At 33.0% G+C, this 24,261-nt stretch overlaps 1 protein-coding gene across 15 annotated transcripts in view; it reads left to right on the top strand.

The window, feature by feature from the left end:
- The window catches only part of LOC145261200 (endothelin-converting enzyme homolog), a 662,230-nt gene that overhangs the window by 208,847 nt on the left and 429,122 nt on the right, over nucleotides 1–24,261 (top strand). Inside the window, exon 1 of one of the 15 annotated variants that reach the window (XM_080119536.1) lies at nucleotides 21,242–21,441. The exons of 13 other annotated variants lie outside the window; for them this stretch is intronic. The gene's annotated coding sequence lies outside the window, so the exon portion shown is untranslated. Of the gene's footprint in view, nucleotides 1–21,241; nucleotides 21,509–24,261 lie in introns of those variants that run through there. One more of the 15 variants, XM_080119535.1, reaches the window with a different exon arrangement.

Genomic DNA, 24,261 nt, shown 5'->3' with positions numbered 1-24,261 from the left:
TAGCTCCCCCTCTTCTCTTCTGTAGCTCCCTCTCTTCTGTAGCTCCCTCTCTTCTGTAGCTCCCCCTCTTCTGTAGCTCCCCCTCTTCTCTAGCTCCCCCTCTTCTCTAGCTCCCCCACTTCTCTCCTCTAGCTCAAAAGCACTGTCATCTCCACAAAGGTGAGTATAGTGTTTATATTAAATTGAACATGACTTGCTTTCACCATGCTTCGATCACTGTTACTGACTAATTTTTCAACTTAGGAATTGGGACGTCAAACTAGGGAACCTTATTTCAAACTGATTTCATCAATTTTATTTTCACTTAGCATCTAGTAAGAATTGAACCTTTAACTTGCAGAAGGCAATCACTTAGAGCTTATTTTTAACCAACATCTTTAACTATTACGCCACATTTCCATGTAGACAATTCTAGTTTTGACAGCTTAAACCGTCTTGACTTCTCAAGATGTTACTATTTCGATATTTAAGATATTAAGATTTATTTAAGATAAATTAATTTTAAGATATTTATATCTTATATATATATATAGATTATAGATATATCTATTTAAGATATTACTATTTTTTTCCATTTTCTCTTGAAGGAAAATCCAAGCGCGATGCTTTTATATCTGAAGCCATAACTATACTATCACTCTTTTAATGGCCAATTCAGTTTACCATACTATTTCAGACTCCTGTACTATCGTTCAGTGCTAAATTCAGGCATTGCCTCCTTATCATCCCAGGCATTACGTTTTTTTTTTTTTTTTTTAAATTTTTTTAATGAGATGATGCAGTGTCTGTTCTGCCGTTATAATAATATCCTCTGAGGGATTGCTTTCTCCTTTTTTAGGGGGGGGGGTGAGGCGAGGAGAGCGGCAGTCTAGCGGATGTTCATCATGTATATTAGTTTTAAGATAAGGATTATATATCAACACTTGAGGGGAGATTTTAGAAGTGATTATTTTAATAGATTCATTATTTCTACATTGGAAAGCGCCAAAGAATGAAAAATAAAAATCATTTTTGAAAGCAAATTTGATGCTGAAATCTTGCATCAAATTTGCTTTCAGAAATGATTTCTTAAAAATTTACTTTTATTTTTTGCTAGAATAATCTCTTAAAATAATATTTTGTAAATATATATTTGAATATATATGCTAGAATTAATTCTCCAAAATGGAACAGATTTTCACCATCTTTGTATCCCCCTTACGAAAATTAAAATTGATATGATGATACTAAACCTTATATCCAAAATCCTTACTCTAATCTTGTGTGTGTGGGTATATATTACAATAATAATTTTTTAATACTTACATACACTCGTTTCATCCTTTCGGGAATCATTGCAGGGTGACACGATTACTACCGGTCGAGAGATTCGAACTAGGCCACAAAGCCATCTCTGACTCCATTGGCTGTGGGGTTTGTTCCTTGCTAATCTTAACTGCAAGAAATATTGTTTAAATTTTTTAACTGTCGTAACATCTGGATGTAGTGATTTAATGGTTATAATATGATCTGTGCATACGAGCTTAGGTGACAGACTTTCTATTTTAACTTTAAAGTGCTCAACAATAAAAACCGACTTTCTTAAAGGGGTCCTTCACTCTTTTTCTTATTATATGAGTATTTCCTTATATCCTAGCCACCTTCTCTTTTACAAGAACTGAAGAGGGACATTCTGAATAGAGCCAAAGATCAAAATTACCTTTATTTCTTCACTGGCTCTGAACAGAATAGATTAAGTGCTCTATCAGAACAGATACTAAATACAGATACTGTCTCGCACATACAGAAAACAGATACTAATGTCTCAAAAGGCTGTCGCACTTTGTTGTGCTAAGAGTATACGGGCTGGAATCAGTGTTTGCATGCAAAAATGATATTTTACTCTTAAAATGTATACTTTATTATAATTTAAGAAAAGAATGGACTCTGTTAAAAGTGAAAATGTGTGTATGTATGTTTGCTTTTCGTGTATGTCCAAGAAAGGCATTTTTCCGAGGAGCGATTGGTCGGCTCGCAACTTAAAACTTTTTATATCGCATATAAATCATATCTACGAGTTAACAACGGAGGTCGCCTGTCTATTTAATTTGCTCGAATTTGAAAAGATAAATATTCAACATTTTTCGCTCGCCGCATGTGGATTAGGCTTTTTCGTATAATAAAAGTGACACTAATTTTGGCGGTATTTTTCCGGTCCCGATCGCCAGAAATGTCCGAAAGCAATCAGATTTGATCAATGTGGAAATATTTTCCTTATATCAGACAATTGCTATTCAATTTGGACAATCCCCTTTTTTGTGAAGCTGGTCCCCTCCCCTCCCAACATCTTGGGGAAAATAAAAATAAAAAAGCGTTCCCTCAGTAAATGAAATACTACCCCGCAGTCAAAGTTGACCTCATTAAGTCATTAAAATGTGCACCTGCCATTTCTAAATAGTTAAATAAATTCAAACGTGTTTCCGTTAGTATTTTATTTTCAACTTTGCCTCAAGGGTTCGGGTTTGATCCTCATACTTACCTACCAAAACTTTTTTTTTTAATTTTAACACACCCATCCCCCCCCCAAGTTTTGATTTACCCAAAACCACACACACCTCCAAACACCCGGGCAACGCTGGGTATCCCCCGCTAGTCTATATATATAAAAGGCAAAATGTGTGATCATTTTATGTATGTCTCGCAAAGAAAGCCATTCTCGAGGAGCCTACTATGTCTTAAAAAATTTTTATATACTGTCTAAATCATAATATTGAAGATTTGCGAATGTGCGTCACGTCTAGATTTATTTACATCGACTTTTATAAAAATCACGCTATTTCGCCGTGTCACCTGTTTGTTCGACTTTTTAATATAGATAAGATGAAACTAAATCGAAACGTTGTGTTCTCGGCTTTTGCGTTGGAACGTCCAGCTTTTGGTCAATGTAGAGTGTCTCCTTATATCAGACAATTGCTATTCGATTTGGACACTTCCCTTTAAATGGAGAGCTGGTTTCCTCACCACCATAATCTTGGGGAAGCGAAAACTGCCCCGCATTGAAACAAAATAAACAAACCCCAAAAAGCTGTCCAGCAGTAAGTAAAATACAGCCACGTCATCGTAATGCTCCTGCGATGACCTCATTAAGCGCTTACCTGTCAATCAAACCTACTTAACTCACTTTATAACACTTAACACGCTAACCAATTTTTCTCACTGGCCGAGATGGTTAAGTGGTTGGCTTTTTCCACCTCCGCGTCAAGGCTTCGGGGTTCAATCCTACTAAAACTTTTTTTTTTTTTTTTTTAACACACACACACCTCCAAACACCCGGGCAACGCCGGGTACCCCCGCTAGTCTATAATATAAATTTCACTTGTCTGTTCAATTGTATGTTTGTATATCTGCCTAAAACGTTTGACAGATGCGACACATTTTTGCAAAATCTGTATCGTTTTGGAGCTCGACCTTTCGGATGACAAATATCGAAAAATTGGCTAAAAACATTAATTCCTTCACCCTCAACTGGGCCCTCTTTTACAGGGCGGGGTCGCTTTTTTCGTTTATATTTTCAGATTCACTAGCTTTAATTTAAACATTCGTCACTTCTGGTTTGGCGATGGGCGCAACAGCAAAGACGTCACTTTTCTTTTTTTTTTTTCTTTTTTATTTTTTTTTCCCATTTTCTTTTCTTCCTTCGCGGTATGGGTTTGAGCCTGTATGCCTACTACCACTTTTATAAAAAAAAATTTTTTCAACACACCTCCAAACACCCGGGCAACGCCGGGCACCCAGGCCAGTTTAATATAAGATTAAACAGAACTTCAAATTCTTCAGTGTTTATTTCCAATTTGCTACTGAGTATTCCACCTTAAAAAAAAAAATCTCTCCTTCAAAACCTACCTCTACTCATCACCTCACCAAGCTAATAACCTATAGGTAAGTAGGATTGACTCACATTTAACCTTCTGGAAGTTTACTGAGCTAAGCTGACAACTGAACATGAGCCTTGCTTAGTGCACTCAATTTCACTAGATACAAATGAATATCTTGCATCCTATGCTTCAGGTATTTCAAACAACGATAACTGTCAGTCACTGGATGGCCACCTGTCATGGTGTCATATTTTCAGTTTGTCAATTTGTTTTTTTTTTTTTTTTTCATTAAACAAATTAAAATTACTAGCTTCACCCCCCCCTTTCACTTCTTTTATAACAGAATATTTGGTTAAGATTTAAATTATGCTGTGAATCCAGGAAATATGATGGATATCGCTCCTTTCAAATGCTGCCTTATGATTCTACCTGTGTAGTCTTGCTTGACGATACAAAATCATGACTGACCTACATCCGTCTAATAATCATGGTATTTACTTTCACAAGTTTATTCAATATGAAGTTTTCTGTTTCAGAATTCTTTATATGAGAAATGATAGTCTATATTTTTTTTTTTTTTACTATTCATCTAATCTTGGTGCATTTATATTTTCTGTGATGCAGAAGAAAAATGAAAATGTCTGTATTTTCTTGCAGTTTATATGACGTCAGTATTTTCTATTGAAAAAAAAAAAAAAATGTGGTTTTTGTTTTTAAAGGAAGTTACATGCGCTGATTGACCAATCAGGCGTGGCTTCCTTTTGCAAACGTTTGTCACGATTTTGCATGATTGGGTAAAGTGAAAAACGGTGCGTGTAGGTGTGACATTCAGTGTAGAGTGATGGTATCTCCTGTGGACTGCAATTCCAGCATTTAATTGTCATACCAGAATCTCGCTCGTGGAGTTGTATTACAGCTTTTTAGTGTTGTGACAGAACCTGTCCCTCACAAACTTATGTTCCATCCTTTTGCTTTCATACTAGACCCTCCCTCCGGATTGATGTTCTAGCTTTTTAGTGTCTTATTTCTTTTTTCCATTTTTCATCTTTTTCTTCTAGGGGGGTAGGACATCCAACAAGATGTCTAACATTTACTCCTATTTTAGTGAGTCCAACCAAGAGATCTTTTTAGGATTCTAGTCATCCCTTTCAGTGCAATCGCCTGTATCTCACTTGCACTTGGTTCACCGGGTATACTGTCTAAGTACTTAAAGTTTTTTCATAACCCGACAGTTCCTCGTATAATGATTCGTATAATTGAAACCTCTTTTAGTTTTCAATTTTGTTTCATTTTATACACAAGTCCTTGATACATTATCCTTTCCCTCTCAGCTCCGTTAAGACCTGTATCAATGCATAAACTGACCTTTATTATGGTTGCTTTTTTATTTGCTCTGTCTCTAATCACTATATCTCGTTTTAACGGCTGCATTTTCTAGATATGTACCAGTAGGAATTCCGTAGTCATAGTCAGAATCTGTCCTTATGTGCATGGCTAAATGCTACCAGATCAGGTCGTCGGAAGGTACTGGCTTCCTAACCTAAAATGCACCAAAATATTGAAGTTTATTTATTTTTTTTTTTTTTCGTTTCCCTTTGCTAAACTAAGTCATGTTCTGCAAAGTCAAAAACAAAACCAGTTTTCCTCTACAAAACAATTAAGCTAAACGCTGTTAATGAATACTGGAATGTATAAAGAATTTGAAGCTTAAAATCTTTTTTCCAAAATAACTAGATTCAGCATTAAATAACCCAAAAAGGGTTGATACACCATAAATCAAAAATGACCAATCACGATGAATAAATATTTGAAGGTATAACAATTTTTTTTTTTTTACATAGGAATCACCATTTATCAAGGCCCGGAGGCCACTCGAGAATAAGGGTTTATGGGTATACATTGTTCAATGTGATTATAGCGTAGTAAACATAAGTAGTGGGAATTTTGTAAATTGGATTACTTAGGGGGACGGCTCATTAAGACTTTAGAAGCAAGCACATTTTTCCAAAATCATTAGATTCAGCATCAAATAACCTGAAAAGGGTTGATATGCCGTAAAATGAAACAATATATGAACATTTGTGCCTTTATTTGTAGTTTGTTGTGGACCACTTAAGGAGAGACTCTGGTTTGCACACAGTAAGCTTCCATTTATGTAATTTTTTATGAAATTGCTATGATGTAACATTTGATAATGAAGCAAACAAATTACGGGATTGTTTTTTTTTTCTTTGATTAGAAATGGCGTTGCATTTTTTTTTTTACTTTACAAGCTCAAAATTTGTCTTGACATGTTTTCAGCTTTACATAATCTTTTTTTTTTTTTTTTTCAATAGGTTTATCAGTAACGATAGTTTCAATGTTGTGAATGCGTTTCATTTTCAGTTCACCCAACTCTAACGGATGAACAAATCTATATTAATACGATAGCGTGTGTTATTTTCTCACGCTTACATCCCGATCGTTTATGTACTTCCATTTCTATAATCACGTTGACACAAGTTAAGCAACGTTAGTACCAGATGAGTGACCATTTGGGAATTCTAGGTGCTGTGTGATCTCCGCTTATCTCGGCATTTGTTTCTAGTCGTCTTGTACGTACACTCACTTCACTTGCCACTGGTATTTAACAATGTCGACTCAGATGTGTGGTTGGAGATTGCGCACCTCCTGCTACAAAAATTTCATGCGCAGGCACCCCTTCGTGGGTATCCTTAGTCTGTTAAAGACTAAAGGAGGCCATTTTTACTTTCATTTCTTGTAATAAATGATTTTGGATATGTCCATTACCGAGACATGACAATTAAGTAGATACCATTGGTTTTATTTGAAATTCAACGTTTCGCTTTTCGAATTTCGCTCAAATAATGAAGAAACATCAATATTTTTCCTTGATCTGAGTATTGTGTAAATTTTTAAACAATTATTTTAAAAAAATAATTGTAGTGATTTTTTTTTTTTTTTTTTTTTTTTATTAAAAAAAAAAATTTTTTTTTTACAAATTCCAGATTGTTATTTTTTTGTGTTTAAGATGATTCATATAATCCAAAATATTTGAAAAAAAAAAAATGAACTCAAAATTATAACTAATATTTAATGTCTCCATTCTAGTTTGGAAACGTTTTAAGACTTAATCAAATTTTACCACTAACCCTAAGCCTCGGTGGTAAGGTCGTAACATCACGTGTAATGTTAAAAAAAAAAAAAAACCCCAAAAAAAAGCTCCTCCCGACCAAAAATTTTGGTTTGATTATTTGTAATAATAATAATAAAAAAATTATGAAAACTAGTTTAATTTTTTTTTCTTGATAATAGGAAAACTATTTCATTAATATGAATTTAAGAAGAGTAGAATGTGAACCTTGAGTATACGTTAGGCATCCTTATAACTCTTGCTTCTCTTATTTTATCCTTTAGTCCTCATATTCCATGAACGATGTTTCTGGCAAAGGAGAAAGAATTGACATTTTCTGGGTCAGAATCTAACCTTTATCGTTTGGTATTTTTTTTTACATCAGCTTCTTACATCAAGTGACTTCATGATGTGATTTTCACAAAAATATGGTAAAAACAAATTACCCCCTCCCCCCAAAATAAACTAGCAAAAATGAATAATTAACTAAGATTCTGTTCTATGTTTACAATGAATTAAATTTAAATTGAATATTTCAAGTAGTGAACTGTTAGCGAACCAACAAAACCAGTTTGTTAGTAAATGTTACCATTTTGTTTTGTTTTTCTCACCTTTTGTTTAGGCATTATTTTTTTTTTATTGAATATTAATCAGTTGTTTAGTGAAATCAAAAAATGCTATCCTATAAAGTACGAATATAACATTTAAAGATATCCTATGAAAAAAGTATTTGATTATAAAATTAAAACTTCACAAATTTTATGTAACAAAAACACACACACATATATACACTAGCAGTTCAGCCTGGCTTTGCTTGTGCCCTATGTACTGTTTATAACTTTATATATATTAAAAAAGTTTGACTCCTGTCCAAGTAACCTATATCTAAAATTTCAAGTGTTTAGATCCCAACTTGGTGGAGGACTTTGGTAGAGTCTGCAAAGGTCAAATCTTTTGACTTTGACATCTTGCCAGCCAAAAAAAAAAAAAAAAAGAAGCTCGCTGCATGTCTGAATACCCTTTATGTAAAATTTCAAATGTTTAGACCCCAAACTGGCTGAGTAATTTGGTAGACCGCAGAGGTAAAATTTTTAACTTTGGTCCCAATTTTGACATTAACATTTGTTTTGGGCTCAAATCAAGTTAGTTTGATCTATGTCGAAGTAACCTACATCTAAAATTTATAGTGTTTAGACTTACAATTGGCAGGGGAGTTTGGTAGTTTTCAAAAGTCAAATCATTGAGCTTTGACCCCTTGACAGCCAAATCTCAATACCCCTCATGTCAAATCTCGAGTCTATAGACTGAAAATTGACAGTAGGTTGGTAGGGAAATGTACGTACACACACACACACACACACACACACACACACACAATTTCACTTTTATAGATATACATATTGCAAACATCCCTCTGATAAGAATTGCATTCTTCGAAACTTCATGGAATAAGGTTTTTCTTATTTGTAATCCTTGTCAGATAATTAAAATTTTGTATACCTTCCTTATAAGGTGTATTGACAATTTGAATAAATTTTCGATAACAAAATTTTTATTTTATATATATATATATATATATATATATATATATATATATATATATGCCATTTTAATACTTGGAAATAAAAATGAACAAATTACCTTGCAACCTTTCAAAATTGAAATGACTGCAGAAGCATTTAAACTGTTGAATAGAAAGTTATTTCTTGCAGTAAAATTCTTAGCATATCTGTAATATCTATGAAAAACGGGTATCATAAACCAACTTTAAGGCAGTAAAAAAAATTGGTAAATGTGATACTATGAAGATCTGAAAGGTGGTGGTGGGGGACAATAAACAGATAGGAAGTGTTTTTTAGATTTGACAATGACAATAGAAGCCTACAGAACAGATGACAAAGGGAACCAACGACACTTGACGGGGGGGGGGGTTATGAATGAGATGCTTAGAGAGGGAAGGGCAGCTTCTGGGTAGCCGAGGTGGGGGATTTTAGATAGTGACGGACACCAAGAAGGGTAGTTGACGCCGAACTCTTGGGACTTGATAGTGAGCAACGTTGGACAACGGTTGAACAGTTTTTAGAGCTGACAGCGGAAACAGATCGAGAATATTATGAAATGAATAGAATGTATATAACTATTTTTTTATTTTTTTTGAAAAAGATAAGCTTTTTTTTTTTTTTTTTAGGCTGGTGAGGGTACTTGGCGTTGCCCAGGTGTAGTAAGGAGTCATGCAACTAGAAAAAAAAAAAAAAAATAGATGCTGCCTGGGTAGAGAGGTGTGAAAAAAAAAAACCCCAAAGTTAAGCGAACGGTAAAATAATTCAGTTTTTTTTTTTTTTTTTTTTTTTTTTTTAAGGAAAAAAAAAAATTCTCATTACGTAAGCCTCGAAATAAGAAAAAAATAAAAAGAAAGTAAGCAGGCAGGCTCGAACCTGTAACGGGAAGGAGGAAAAGGTGAAAATATCAAATTATAAATATATACTTTTTTCTACGAATATATATATATATATATATATATTTTTTTTTTTTCAGTATTTAAATGGTCCTGGATATGACCTTAAACTATATCCGATGGTGAGGCCCCAGCTTGCGGGCTTTGGGGAGTGTGGAGCCACCCTTTAATTGCCATTGATCCCAGGCCCACTCTAACTCAGAGTGGTAGTACCTGTTAGTTTCTATTTAACCCATAGTTGGAACCCTGACTTGAAAAAAAAAACAAATATATTCTGTTAAAAAAATTTTCTTCAAAATCACTGGATTCGGCATTAAATAACCTAAAAAGGATTTATATGCCGTAAAACAACCAACCAACCAGTATTTAAAATTTTTAAAAGGAAATATTAATATTTATATATTTGAATTATATAACTTGCTAACCTTTTTTTTTTTTTTTTTAAGAAAGCCAAAATAATTCACGTTATCTTTAATTCCTTGTTTTATGAACAAATAAATGTAAATCTTAATTTGCATAATTTCAACTTCCCTCATGGGCGTGTGTGTACATATATGTATATATTAGTGATGGGACAATACCAATGTTATTCCTGATTCCAATACAATTACCAATTCTGATTCTTTATAAAGCTAAATATTTAACCATGAAGTTATTTTTCAGAATTACCGCAAAAAAACATGTTAAATGTGCAGATATTTTCTCAGGCATAAAAAGTACAGTTGTGGCAGATGATCTATCAATTTTAGTTTTACTAGTAGGTTAAAAATCAATAGATATTATTTCATCATTATTATCAGCAGTGAAAGATTTTGGATTAAACGAAATCAAATACAAAAAAAAAAGTCAATTAAAAGAATTGTTTTTGGCATCCGAAAATAGGCACACATTTTTCCAATACTGATTCCGATATCCCTAAAAGTCCCGATTTCGATTAATCGTCCCAACACTATTGGGAAGTGATACACGAATTAGCATTAGCATATTAAGCGATGCTCTTTGTGTAAACAAATTGAGCTTTGGTATTTCGCAATTTGAGTTTTTTTTTTTTTTTAACTTTGACAGTTGCGTAACTCTTGTTTCCCTTATTTTCTTTAGTCCTCGCATTCCAGGGGCGATCATTCCAACAAATGGGGAAGAATTGCTGTTTTCTAGGTCGGAATCTATTCCATCTAACACTTGGCGTTGGCAACTTTTTGATCTTGAAGTAGTATTTTTCAGCTTGGCCTGGGTGTGTGGCGTTGCCCGCGTGTTCGGAGGTGTGTGTTGAGCACAAAAAATAAAAAATTGTAGTAGGCAGGTAGGCTCAAACCTGTACCACAAAGGAGGAAAAGAATGAGAAAAAAAAGTTATGTCTTTGCTGTTGCCTCCATTGTCAAACCGGAAGTGGTGAAGGTTTAAATTAAGACTAGTCAATCGAAAAGAGGGGATGACTTTCGAAAATATCTGCGAAAAAGCTACCCCTTCTTCTAGAAAAGTGCCCAGTTGAGGGCAAAGGAATTAATATTTTTAGCCAATTTTTTTGTATTTGTCGTTCCGAATGGTCGAGCTTCAAAACGATAACAATCTCGTCAAAATCCGTTGTCTCTGTCGAAAGTTTTAGACATACATACATTTAAACAGACATGTGAGATTTATATTATAGAAGATGGCTTCATGCTTTGTCAGAAGCGATTTTTCATAAAAATAAAAGCTCAAACAGGGGAATTACTCATTTTATACTGAGCTCGAAAACCGAAGATTTTTTTATTTCAATTTCCGAACCTGTCCATTCTAACATCAGTTGACTTTTATTTAAGAGAATTATTTTCTGAGTTAGAATCTGTTCCATCTAACACTTATCATTGGCAAGATTTTTTTTTACCATGAAGTACTTTTTTTTTTTTTTTTTTTTTTTTTTTTTTGACTTACATCAAGTGGCTTCATGCCTTGCTTAGAGCAATTTCCATATTAAAACACTTAATTAAAACATTAACAAACTAAAGCTATATTATCCTTATGTATGCTATAATATATAAGTAAAGTCTTAGTGATATCAGCCTCTAGCACCGGAAGCTTAAAATATCAAGGTTAGAGACATTGTCTTTTCTTAAAGCGCGCCACGAATAATGCACAAATACGTGGAAGCCAAAAAACATATGCGAAGGAAAATGCGACTTAATGTGCACTAAGGACTTCTAAATTCTAATTTATCATTATGGTTCTGGGGTTATGCAAGCAAGAAAGCAAATATCCTTGGAAATATTTGTAAAAAAAAAACAATTATAATAAATATGACTATGGTTATAGTTTATTACAGTTATGCAATACAAGTATCTTCAGATATATATCAGTTTATTTGACTTCATTAAAAAAATAAATAGTTATTACTCAATATCTAACTAGTATGTCTAACATATATATATATATATATATATATATATATATATATATATATATATATATATATATATGAGATTTAACCCTTATCCTTGAGTGGCCTCTGGGCCTTGATAATGTGGTGATGCCTTTGTAAAAAAAAAAAAAAAAAAAAAAAAAAAATATCCAGAGTCAGATCCTGATTTCTTAGCTTTAACACATTGCACTAACTAAATTGGCATAATCCTGGAAATAGATGCTATAATCTCCATGGATAAGCTGAAATCTAGCTCCGGGATATCATTTGGAATTTAATGGATCTCGAGCTGACAGCCTCACTTGACATCACACACCACCACGACTATCTGCTCACAATGAAAGCCTTTCCATTCAAAACGTAGATTCCTGCTGTTTTATTTTCATTTATTTCTTGTGTGTCCATGCATCAAGATAATAAGGCTCTGTCTGTCCATCTGTTAAAGCAGTTTCATTCCTAAACGCACACATTACATAGAACTTCCGCCATTACTAATCAGCAGAGCATTGCCGTTGTCCATTAGGGAAAGAGTCTATCAGACATGTGTAAGTAATGTAATGATGTTTGGAAATCAAACCTGGCTGATGATATAATGGATGTGTGATGTGAGTGTTAAAGGCAAGCTTAGATCTGATGACCTCAGTGGAAGATTCAATCTAGATAGTACAAGATATTAGTATATTTGGGCAGTATTTTCTCCTTTATGCACGTTTCATTGAAGAGCAGAGACAACTCTTGTTTGTTTCTCTTACAATCCATTATTTTTTCTTTTTGGCAGACTAGTTTCCGAACATTCTGTTCTAGTGTAAAATAAATTTGCTGTATTCGCGAACGTTTTCGACCTCCATAAGTCGTCCTCAGGCGAGTGATGAAAAATAATTTAAAAAAATAAGGTAATGAATTGAATGGAAAGATGATGAAAATCATTTAAAATACTTAAAAGTATTTAAGCATTCCATCCACTTCGTATTGAGCTTGATTAATGGTTATTTTTTTTAATATGGATTAACAAGGCTTCAATAATTGGGAGGCGTGCATCAGTATGACACAGCTAAGATGGCAGTGGTTTTTATTAGCATGTCTCTAAATTCGGTTTTGGGGATGTCGTGTGCTGTGAGGTGCTGATAAATGGAGCTATTCGGGGAAGATAGGTGACATGTTAGTCGACAAGAGATGCTGGTTAGAGTCATGCCAATGTACATGTTATTGTTGGAGACACATTCTCCTATGGGGCATTTAATGGAGCATTATTTTTCATCATTTGCCTGAGGACGACTTATGGAGGTCGAAAACATTTGTGAATGTGGCAAATTTCTTTTTACACTTGAACAGAATGTTCGGAAACTAGTCTGTCAAAAAAAAAAAAAAATGAATTGTAAAAGACAAACGAGTTTTCTCTGCTCTTCAATGAATAGTACAATATGTAGATGTAGAACAGTTTAGATAACCAATTCAGTTCACAGAAGTAGGTCAAGGGGGAAAAAATGGGTGGAAGTGATAAAGATGGACTTAAGAAGGAGGGATAAACCAAAACTTAGCCAGAGATAGATTAGTTTGGAAGTAAATTTCTGAAGACTATGGCGACATGTAAAACGGGCCTTAGATTGAAGATGACAATGATGACCATCAATTTTCCGATGAGTAATTTTAACTTAAGTTATCCTGATTCCCTGGCATTTACATTCGGAGATTACTGCACTTAAAATTAAATTAATATAATAGAATATGATGATGGATGTGTAATGTGGATCTTAATGATGAGATCATGTATCACATTAAGGTTTTGGATAAATGCTGTCTCATAAGTGAAACCTGGTTAGACAGAGTTGAAGACATGCGTTGCATGGACAGAAATTATGAGAATGATAGATCTGTAATGTAAGTCTTACAAACAATCCAAAAGTTTTGTTGATTGGTAATACTATTGAAGCACAAATGCTTATGTCATTGTAAGAATCGGGAGTGAATAGTGACTTCAAGGAACTTCTTCCGTTACTAACTAGCAGATTTTTAGCAAGTTGAAAGTCCATTATGTATGTGTATGCAGTATAATGTATGGAATTTAATTATTATGAATTAATTAATTATTAATTAATTAGTATAATGTATGGAATTTAAACCAGGTGAGTGAGTGTTGAGGACATGCATTGCATGGAGAGAAATGATATTAGAACCTCTGTCCCATTGCTAAAATATGCCATCTCTGTGCATGTTTTACAAGTATTTATGAAATGTGCTCTGAACTCGAAGCACTTATACCTCCTCGATGTAGATACCCCTGACAAACCTGTTAATCAGCAAAATCCCACCCCTACACTGTAGAAATCCCTAGATGCTGTAAAGCCTTCTACTCAAATAGTTTCTTCCCTCTATCTGCTAGACTTTAGAAATCCCTTTCTGGTTCCTGCTTCCCAACTATACTGACATGCAGTTCTAAGTTTAATCACTGCCCAATTTCTTACATAGTATTGCGGTAAATTTCGTTCCAAATTGACCTTTACAACAAAGTGGCACTGTGCCTTGTTTGAGGGTGAAATAACAATAACAACAAAGACAGGATGAATGTGAAATATGAGTCTTTAGGGAGACTTTGAAGTTTTGGTCACACCAAAAGAGTGAATGAGAGTTCTTAGGTTAGGTGTATAACAATTAAAGTTATAGGTTCGGTTAACAGGGGAAGGCCAAGGAAAATATGGAAGAAATTTATGAAAATGGACTTGAGAGGAATAGGAGGAAATAAAGACCTGGCCAGAGGTAGGTTTAGAAATTGTTTTCTAAAAACTGTCCAATGCATGTCAGCGGGTAAAACAGATTTTGAAGTGATGATAACGTCTAATTATCTATATTTGAAATATCATTTTTGTTAGTCTGTCAGTTCTAAATTAGAAATAAAAATTTTTGTCAATGCACGAACAGACTGGATAGACTTGTTTCAGATATATCTTAGCATCTCCATGAGAGGCTATGTCTATTGTTTGATCAATCTGTTGGTCTGTTACACTTGAGTTAGAAATAAAATTCTAATCACTAAATGCATGGACACCTTTTATTTAAAAAAAAAAAAAAAAAAAAAAAAAAAATAGTCAAATAATCTTTTAAAGCGATTGTCCATTCTCTTGTGTTTTGTCATCATTCTAGCTTTCTCTTGACTGATCTATTTTTAATTCATAAGGTAGTACTTCTACCTGGTCATGGCTGATTGAACGAGAACAATGTGCAACGTTGTTATTACTTTAAATATGGGCCAAACGTACGTGGAGACTTGCAGGAAAAAAAAAAAAACTTTGATGCAGACTTTTTTTTTTTTTAAATTTTATTAGGTGAAAGTCATTCCGTTTGGTTTTATCCACAAGTCTCCATGTATTTGCAATATGATACAATAGGTTCGCTCTTTCTTTCTCTTGGTGAGATAGCAGTCCTTTGCTTTTTAAAGCTATAATCCACTGTTGTGTTGCAGTAATTCTCTCTAGAATCCAGCGTCAACCTGCTCACTTTCAAAAGGGCGTGAGGAGATATTGCATGCTTGTCCTTCCAACTAGCCACACGTTTTTTCTCTTTCCTTTTCTCTTTCCTTTTCTCTTTCCTTTTCTCTTTCCTTTTCTCTTTCCTTTGCCCTTTCCTTTGCCCTTTCCTTTTCTCTTTCCTTTTCTCTTTCCTTTTCTCTTTCCTTTTCTCTTTCCTTTGCTCTTTCCTTTGCTCTTTCCTTTGCTCTTTCCTTTGCTCTTTCCTTTCCTTTTCTTTTTTCCTCCTACCTTTTTTCTTCGATTTTGATGCCTATATGCATTTCCTGCTCAAATGCTTAAATGCTGATGCAACATTAATTTGGCACAGGAATTGCCAATATGTATACATATTTAAATGACAGAAGCCCACAACTATGTTATGAATATACTCGCCTTAATTTGAAAAGTTCAATTCGAAATTAGTGTATGTGTATATAATATATATATATATATATATATATATATATATATATATATATATAAATAACTAGATCTATCCATATCTGATAAAAATGCAATAACTGCTCTGATTCTACACTTCATCTGTTCTCTCCTTTGTCTGAGGCAATTTTATTTTTGTCTCTATACAGAATTTCCCTTTTTGAGGAGCTTGATGTTTTGGCATCAATGACTGACCTTGTGTTGAACTCTCTCCATAACAGCGCAAAAATAAATCATATTCTGAATTTTAAGAAAGACCATTTATTACTATGTTGATATCACCTTCTCTTCTGCTAGTGGCAAAGTGTTTTCTGGGTGATCGACATCTAGCGTCTTTTGTTCCATAGTTTCAATCAATTCTTAATTCATTTTCTACGTGTGTTATTCACTTTAAAGCCCCCTAACAAACTGACTTTGCTCTCTCTCTCTGTTCGAGTTATATGACATCACATCTGCTTCCAGCCACAACAAGGTTGAGGTGATATGTTAGTGCATACTTGCTGATCTGATAATCCCCAGTTTTCTATGTACATCTCAACGTTAACCTGGAAATCTAAATCACCAGATCAATACTAGCAAGCATCTTTTACTACTTAGGAGAATATACTTTCAGCAGTCACTTAACTCTTGCTTACCTTATTTGGTTCTTTTTAGTCATTGCATTTCATGAGTAACTAGCCGGGGTACCTGGTATTGCCTGGGTGTTTTTGAGGTATGCTAAGCAAAAAAACAAAAACAAATGGAAGTAAGCAGGCAGGCTCGAACCCGTACTGCAAAGGGGTGGGGTGGAACGTGACGTCTTTGCCGTTGCGTCTATCTCCAAACTAGAAGTGGCAAAGTTTTAAATTAAGGCTAGTCAATCGAAAAGAGGGGATGACTTTAAAAAATATTGGCGAAAAAAGCGAACCCCTCCTTGTAAAAAAGTGCCCAGTTGAAGGTGAAGGAATTAATGTTTTTAGCCAATTTTTTTATATTTATCGTGAAGGTGGAGCTTCAAAACTATACCGATCTTGTGAAAATCAATCGCCTCTGAAAGTTTTTGGCAGACATACGTACATTTAAATATACAGGTGGGATTTATATTATACACTAGCGGGGGGTACCCGGCGATGCCCGGGTGTTTGGAGTTGTGTGTGGTGTTAAATAAAAAAGAACCCGGGGGGGGGTCGAACTCGAAGCCCTGAGGCGAAGTTTGAAAATAATGAGCCAGAATGAGTTAGTGAAAGATGTTTAAATTTATTTAAGAACCAAATTGACAGGTGCGCGGCTGGAAGTCGTCGAGTGTTATGACGACGACGTAGGTTTGTTTGTTATAAGCGAAGTAAAAAAGAAAACAACCTTAACACTAAGCGGGAAAAAAAAACACAAAAAAAATCTAACGTAAGGCAAACGAACGATGAAAACAGAAAAACGAACATATGAAAAATGGCTTAAATAAGCCTGTTTCGATATTAAAATTTATAAAATAGAAAAAAAAAAATCTCACACCACGATTCGAACCCAAAACGTTTAGATAATGAACCAAGGCCTTAACCAACTGAGCTAAGGTGACGTTCACCAGATTTGTTCGGTTTTTCAACTATTTAAAGTAAATCAGGTCACGACGTCATCTGACGCATGCGTAGAATCGGTCATTGTCACAAGAGGACCGTTTTTGTTGACCCCTCCCTCCCCCCTGTCGAAAATTGTCGATTTCAGGGTGCAAAAAGTTAAGGTTTTTGGCCAATTTTTCGATATTTTTCGAGCAAAGGATGGAACTTCGATGTGATCCGGAGTTTGTGAATTTTCGTCGCGTCTGTCGAAAGTTTTTAGCAGACAGACATACATACATACATACATACATTTTCGCTTTTATATATATATATATATATATATATATATATATAGATGTTTCTGACTAAGGAGAGAAAATTGCTGTTTTCTAAGTTTTAATCTAACACTTCCTTGGCTAGTTTTAACCTTGAAATACACACACATATATATATATATATATATATATATATAATGTATATAAAGATTCCTTAGATCAAATGGCTTCTTGCCTTGTCTGAAGCGATTTCAATGAAAAAAAAATCAGTTTTATTTTAAAGAGTTTCCGACTTAAGAGATGCATTTTGATAACATCCGTTCAGTTAAAAATTTTTTTTTTTTTTTCTACCTGAATTCTTGAAATATGCATTTTAACTTTTACCGTTTTATGTTGAACACTTTCCAAGTATCTCATTTTCTTTAAAGCAGGCCAGGGTTAAAAAAACAAAACAAAAAATTATCCTCTTTCATCTTGGTTAATTTGGAAAGGTTATACCTTTACTCCCCCCCTCCTACTTTCAAACGCATTTCGCCTCATTTGGGGGGGGGGAAGAATAATAATAATAGCTTAGGATTAACTCGATCGTCTGTTTTGGCACCTGACTGTTTGGTTCTACTTCAGTTTTTGTACAAACCTTCCACTAATTCTAGTCACTCTTAATTGGCTTTTTTCTGCTATTCTTCACTTATTTTCGTATTCATATTTTCGTTACGATCCTGAAATTTTGTTCTCCCAATTATAGGGATCCATTACTGAGATCTTTGAAGGCTTAGATCTTTTTGTGTGTTTGTTTTTTGTGTTTTTGTTAATTGCTGATGGTCTGGACCCCCCCCCCCAAAAAAAAAAAAAAAAAAAAACACTAGTCCATGAAGTCAAGGATGGCTCTGACTGGTTTCAAATCTACTGATCAGCAATAAGCATCGTTTCCTACACTGATGATTGCATAAGTATAAAACGGTGGTGTCTTTAGGTATAAAAAATTTTACTATTTAAAAAATAATACTATTGTTATATAACAATATTTAAATTTTTATATCTAGAAAATATTTCATGCTTACACAATCATCAGTATAGGAAACCATGATAACTGCTGGTCGGGAGATTCAAACTTAGTCAAAAGTATCCTTGAATCCGTAGGCTAGTATTCTATCTCTAGGCTACCAGAAATTAATGCAGGAATTAAAGGAAATTGAGTACCTATAAATGCCAAATCAGCGAACATGAACAGTATTCAACGGCATGCAATCGAAATATTGTATTTGCACTAAAGTTGACCGCTTTTTTTTTTTTAATTCTCTAGAGTTCAGGTTTTTTCTTTAAGGAGCTTTTTATAATGGTAATTTAAAAAAAATATTTTTATTGAAATAATCAAATAAAAAAATACTCTAAATGCACTATTCTCTTATTCATTACAACATAATCATTCTTTCAACTGTTAAACAAGCTAGATTTATTAAATTAAATTTTAATAAATCCCTCTCCAAACAGTTCAAAAGGCGATATCGATATATGAGAGTAGATCTAAAAGTAAGGCCTCTTATTTTTATTTTTTTCTTAACATGAAAAAAGTTGAAAATCTACAAAGACGGTAGTGATACCATTAAAATATGCGATTTTTTGTGATCTGGAATTCAATGACTCTTCTCTGGTTCTGAAGCACGTTCATGACATGTTTTTTTTTAGTTTCGCACCGTCAATATCTGCAACAGATACAAAGCTTTCCGGTCATGACTGTATGAGTTCAGTCATCGTGACAATGCAATTTGTAATCCCCCTCTGATCTATTCGGAGGCATTATTTTTGGAATGCAGTTCGTGTGTGTATATATTCTTTATTTACGTATATTTCCTTATATATACCAATCCTTATTTAAGAAGCTCAATGTAATTACAGAGCATATAATGAATAAATAACAACTCTACATTCCAAAATTCATGATGTTGACCGTCCTATAATTTATTCCTTTATTCAGTAGACACTTACAATTTTTGACAGTATCTGCTTTGTAGCATGATTGATTTTGTGCTACTAAACGGATACTGTCAAGAATTGTACCTATTTACTATGCCTCCCCACAGGACAGAGTTAGACACCAGGGTCGTTTTTTAACGTGGAGATTGTAAGATGTTCAACATCATGAAATTTGAAATATAGACCGTTGTCATTTATATATATATATATATATATATATATATATATAGTTTTAACAAAAACCAAGACAACAAAGAATGGGTTGATAGCAACAATTAGTGTATTTCATCGTTAGTTACAATAGTTTCAAGACTATTCGGACAAATTCAAACGGGTTTGTATTACTGTACACATAGATTCAAAAAAGTTGTCAAAAAACAAATATATAACAAATAAATGTTATCAAAGGCAAGATAAATTACTTTTCTACCAAACTGTATATATTTTTTGTGTTTTTATTCAATGTAACATGTTTATTCAGCTCTAAAAACATGCAGTGTTTACCGATGTATTGGAAAATTCAAGATGGCGCCCGACTCTCTCTCTCTTTAACACAGTAAGTTTGGGAAAAGGTGTTATAAATAATAAACTAGACAAAATACTATTAAAAAACCACCGAATATATGTCAACTTATGTCATGGTAACATATATTGAGTGAGTTTCTGACAGTATTTTGTCTAGTTTATTATTTATAACACCTTTTCCCGAACTTACCGTGTTAAAGAGTCGGGCGTCATTTTGAATTTTCCAATACATCGGTAAACACTGTATGCTTTTTGAGCTGAATAAATATGTTAAATTGAATAAAAACACAAAAAATATATCCAGTTAGGTAGAAAAGTAACTTATCTTGCCTTTGATAACATTTATTTGTTATATATTTGTTTCTTGACAACTTTTTCGAATCTGTGTGTACAGTAATACAAACCCATTCAAACATATGTGTGTGTGTGTGTGTGTGTGTGCACATGATGTAAGAGAAAGTAAGGATTAAATTCATACTAGAATTGTCTACATGCACTCATGGTGCAACACATAAAGGCGTTGGTTAGCAACTAAGTGTCAGTCTCCTAGATGTTGAGGGTTCAATCCTTACTACAGCTAATAACAAAGAGTAACAAGTAACACTTCTATTCGACCATGGTTGATGGAACAAGTACAATCCACCTTTATGGATGCAAGAGTTTGGCTTTAAATTAGGTATAGGATCCCGAGTTTGACAAGGATTCACAAATTTATTCACGATCGGCTGTTTTGAAGAAGGTTGGAAGTTACATCGGCCGAAACGTCGAAAATGAATATGAGAATAGTTTGAATAAATGCAAAATCTTTGGAAATGATGACAAAAAAGTGCATTCTAAAATGTTAGCTTTAAATTTTCCGTTTTTCTTTTTTTTTTTTTTTTTCATTTATTTTTCTTTTTAATTTTTTTTTTTTTTTTTTTTAATAAAAATGTTTTTCATCGGGCATTTTTTAATTTCCTGGATTTGCTATGTAGAGGGGAAACAAGACCGTGTCAAAATGTCATAGAAGTTATTAATTTTTCAATTTTTTTTTTTTCTGTTGATTTTATTTTTCTGTTTGTTTATTCTGTTTAAATTTTATTTTTCATTTTATTCTTTTTACGTTTTTTTTCCTTTTTTTTTTTTTTTTTTTTTTCCTATGGAATCCCCATTTCAGCCGTGTTCCCAGCTGATCGTTTCTACCTCTGACCTCTTGTATTGGCTGCACTTATTTTTAACTCCTCCCTTTCGCCACCTCCATCACCACCATCGCTGCTGCTGACGCTTATTTCAATCTTTATCTGTATTCTCTTTCCAACGGCTCTCATTACCAAGACTCTAGTTTTTCAGTTTATCGGCCAACAGCATTTTAGTCGTACGTATCAACAACTTTCAAGTTCTTCCTTTACAAAATTCTGTTGAAACGGGTCAAAACAACAACGGTAATAGGAGAAACTTTTAAAGATTTTTTTTTTTTTTGTTTATTGATTTTATGCCAAAATCTATCGTTTCTCATTTGAAAAAGTTAAATTTATTTTCTTTGAAATTTTGCTTTTTATTTATTTTTGTTTTTTTAATATTCATTTTATTTGCATTTTTATACCCTTGCATGTTTTGATTTCATTCCCCCCCCCAAAAGTTCTTAAAATGTAAATTACATTGAATCGCCAATTAATTGAATTGATTGCATTGTATCTCCGATCACTATAATTCAATTTCTTTTGAATTTGATAATTTAAAACCGATGCTTTTCAAATGTCCATTATATATATATATAAGAAGTTTTTATTCTTTATGTAAATAGTCAGATCTTACTATGGTATTTGTTTGGAATAACGAAAATTGAATTTCAATTAAGACCAATGTTATCTACTTAATGGATTATGTCGAAAGTAGTAACATATCCAAAAATTATGAAAAATGATAAATTAGAAAAATTAATAAAAATTGCTTTCCATGAAAATGGCAAGTTTTTCTTGAATAATATCCAGAAGAGTTTTGCTTTATGATAGAGGATGTAATAACTAGAGCTGTAACAACAGAATATTCTTTTCATTCTTTTGACTCTCGGGTATATATCCGACACAGACACACTTAATAAACAGAGAACCATATAGAAACATGAGATATTAACGGATATGTACTCAAGAATCAAAGCAATGAAAAGAATATGTTGTTGTCACAGCCCTAGTAATAACTGCATGAAGCCAAGGGGTTTCAAAATAATATTTTGATATGACAATTAAGTAGATGAAACTGCTTTTAGTTGAAATTTGATTTTTTGAATTTAGTTGTTCTCAGCAAGCACCAGATTTTTAAATCTCATTGAATTTTCTTTCAGTTTGTTTACAGTTAACTTTAACACTTTACTCCAGTTTCATTGTATCACCAATCATAAGTGTTTTAATAAGAAATGTTCTCTTTTCGGTTGATATCAATCAGAAACAATCTTGATTATTGATACTATGAAACTGCAGTAAAGCTAAGTATAATTATCATTTATTATTGATATACCTCTATCTTATAAGGTATTGAGCCCTTTATTTGTTAAAGATATGCTTTCATAATTTAATTTTGAGAAGTTAGTTTTCTTGTTGCCTGCACACACACACACATATATATATATATATATATATATATATATATATATATATATATATTATAACTGCACAGAAGGTCAGAAAAACATTGGTATCGTCGGTTTCAAGCCTAACATTTTGTACTAATATTTTTCTGACCTTCTGTACAGATTAAAATATATATATATATATATATATATATATATACGTACAGTTTTCAATAAATATTAAGCTCTTACATTGAAATCTTTTCTTTTTTAATCGAGCACTTTGATGGAATTCTTCCCCCAAACCGAACAAATATATATATATATATATATATAATTTTTTTTGTATTGATATTCATATGAAAACCCCTGTTTTCTACGTATTTAAAAAGAAAATACAACTTTGTTATATATGGGTTATGGAATTGCATTCATCTGCAAACGATCTAGTTAATTTGCATATTCTTTTAAACATTCATTTTAATAAATTTCCTATTAGTGTGCGTGTGTGTTTTTTTTTCTTATGGGATGATCATCTTTAGTTAACTATTGCATGTAGTTATATCAATGCAGATTTTCTACATAATTTATACTTGCATAATATTTCTAAAAAGATTATAGTAAACACAAACCCCTTTCTATATTCATGTATATATTTTAAAAACTTTTGCCTACCAAACTTCTGTCCGTTATTGGTCTACTGACGTGAAACTTCATATATAGTGTATAGAACCCATGCGATACTTGGGTGTTAGCTGAGGAAAATTGGTGAAAAAGTGTGAAAAAAAAAAAAAATGGAATTTAGCAGGTAAAGATCAAACGACGGCATTACGAATATGCATGTAATAGCTATTAGTTCATGTTTTAATTTTTAGCCTTGCAGCAAACATGTCTTCATAGCTTAGGCATTAATGTCAAAGGAAAAAGTAAATCGTAAGCTAAATGTTTTGGTTTTGATTCTCAGTCGTGACGCACGAGTCATTTTTTTTATTTGTTTATTCATTTATTTTAACTTTTTAAATCATAAATTAGGTCCATATCATGTATTGGGTCCAAAATAATATAGTGAATACGAAATCTGCGTTAATGAAAATATATTTAAGTATATTTCATGACCGAGCAATACCAGGCGACCTGCTAGTACGTATATATATATATATATATATATATATATATATATATTATAGCAGTTATAGATAAGACAGTCACATGTTGGTATACATATCTATTTGTTGATATAATAAGACAATAATTAGGGGCATGTGTTATATTGTCTTTATACCTCGTTATTTCGAAGCCATATGCTTCTCAACAGAAGAGGGGCAAGGGCGTTAGGTTGCAAGCATTTCACTGCAACATCGAGCTGGGGGAATAATTGGAGAGATATTTAAGTTATTGGTATATAGGAGTGTGATGAATGAGGGGTGACCGGGACAATCTGGGGGTGTCAAACCAAGGCTTTGAAATACCTAGGTATAAAGAGCATATAACACCTTCCTCAATTACTGTGTCTCTTTATTTCATTGACAAATAAATCTATGTATACTAATATATTTCTTTGTCTTGTCTATAATTGTTATATTTAAGCTCCACCATATGTGTTGAGCTTTATACATCTTATATATAGTT

This window comes from Euprymna scolopes, chromosome 37 (genome assembly GCF_053919585.1).
Source record: "Euprymna scolopes isolate OS-2025 chromosome 37, ASM5391958v1, whole genome shotgun sequence".
Classification (NCBI taxonomy): Eukaryota; Metazoa; Mollusca; class Cephalopoda; order Sepiida; family Sepiolidae; genus Euprymna; species Euprymna scolopes.
This window is presented reverse-complemented; position numbering and strand designations above follow the sequence as displayed.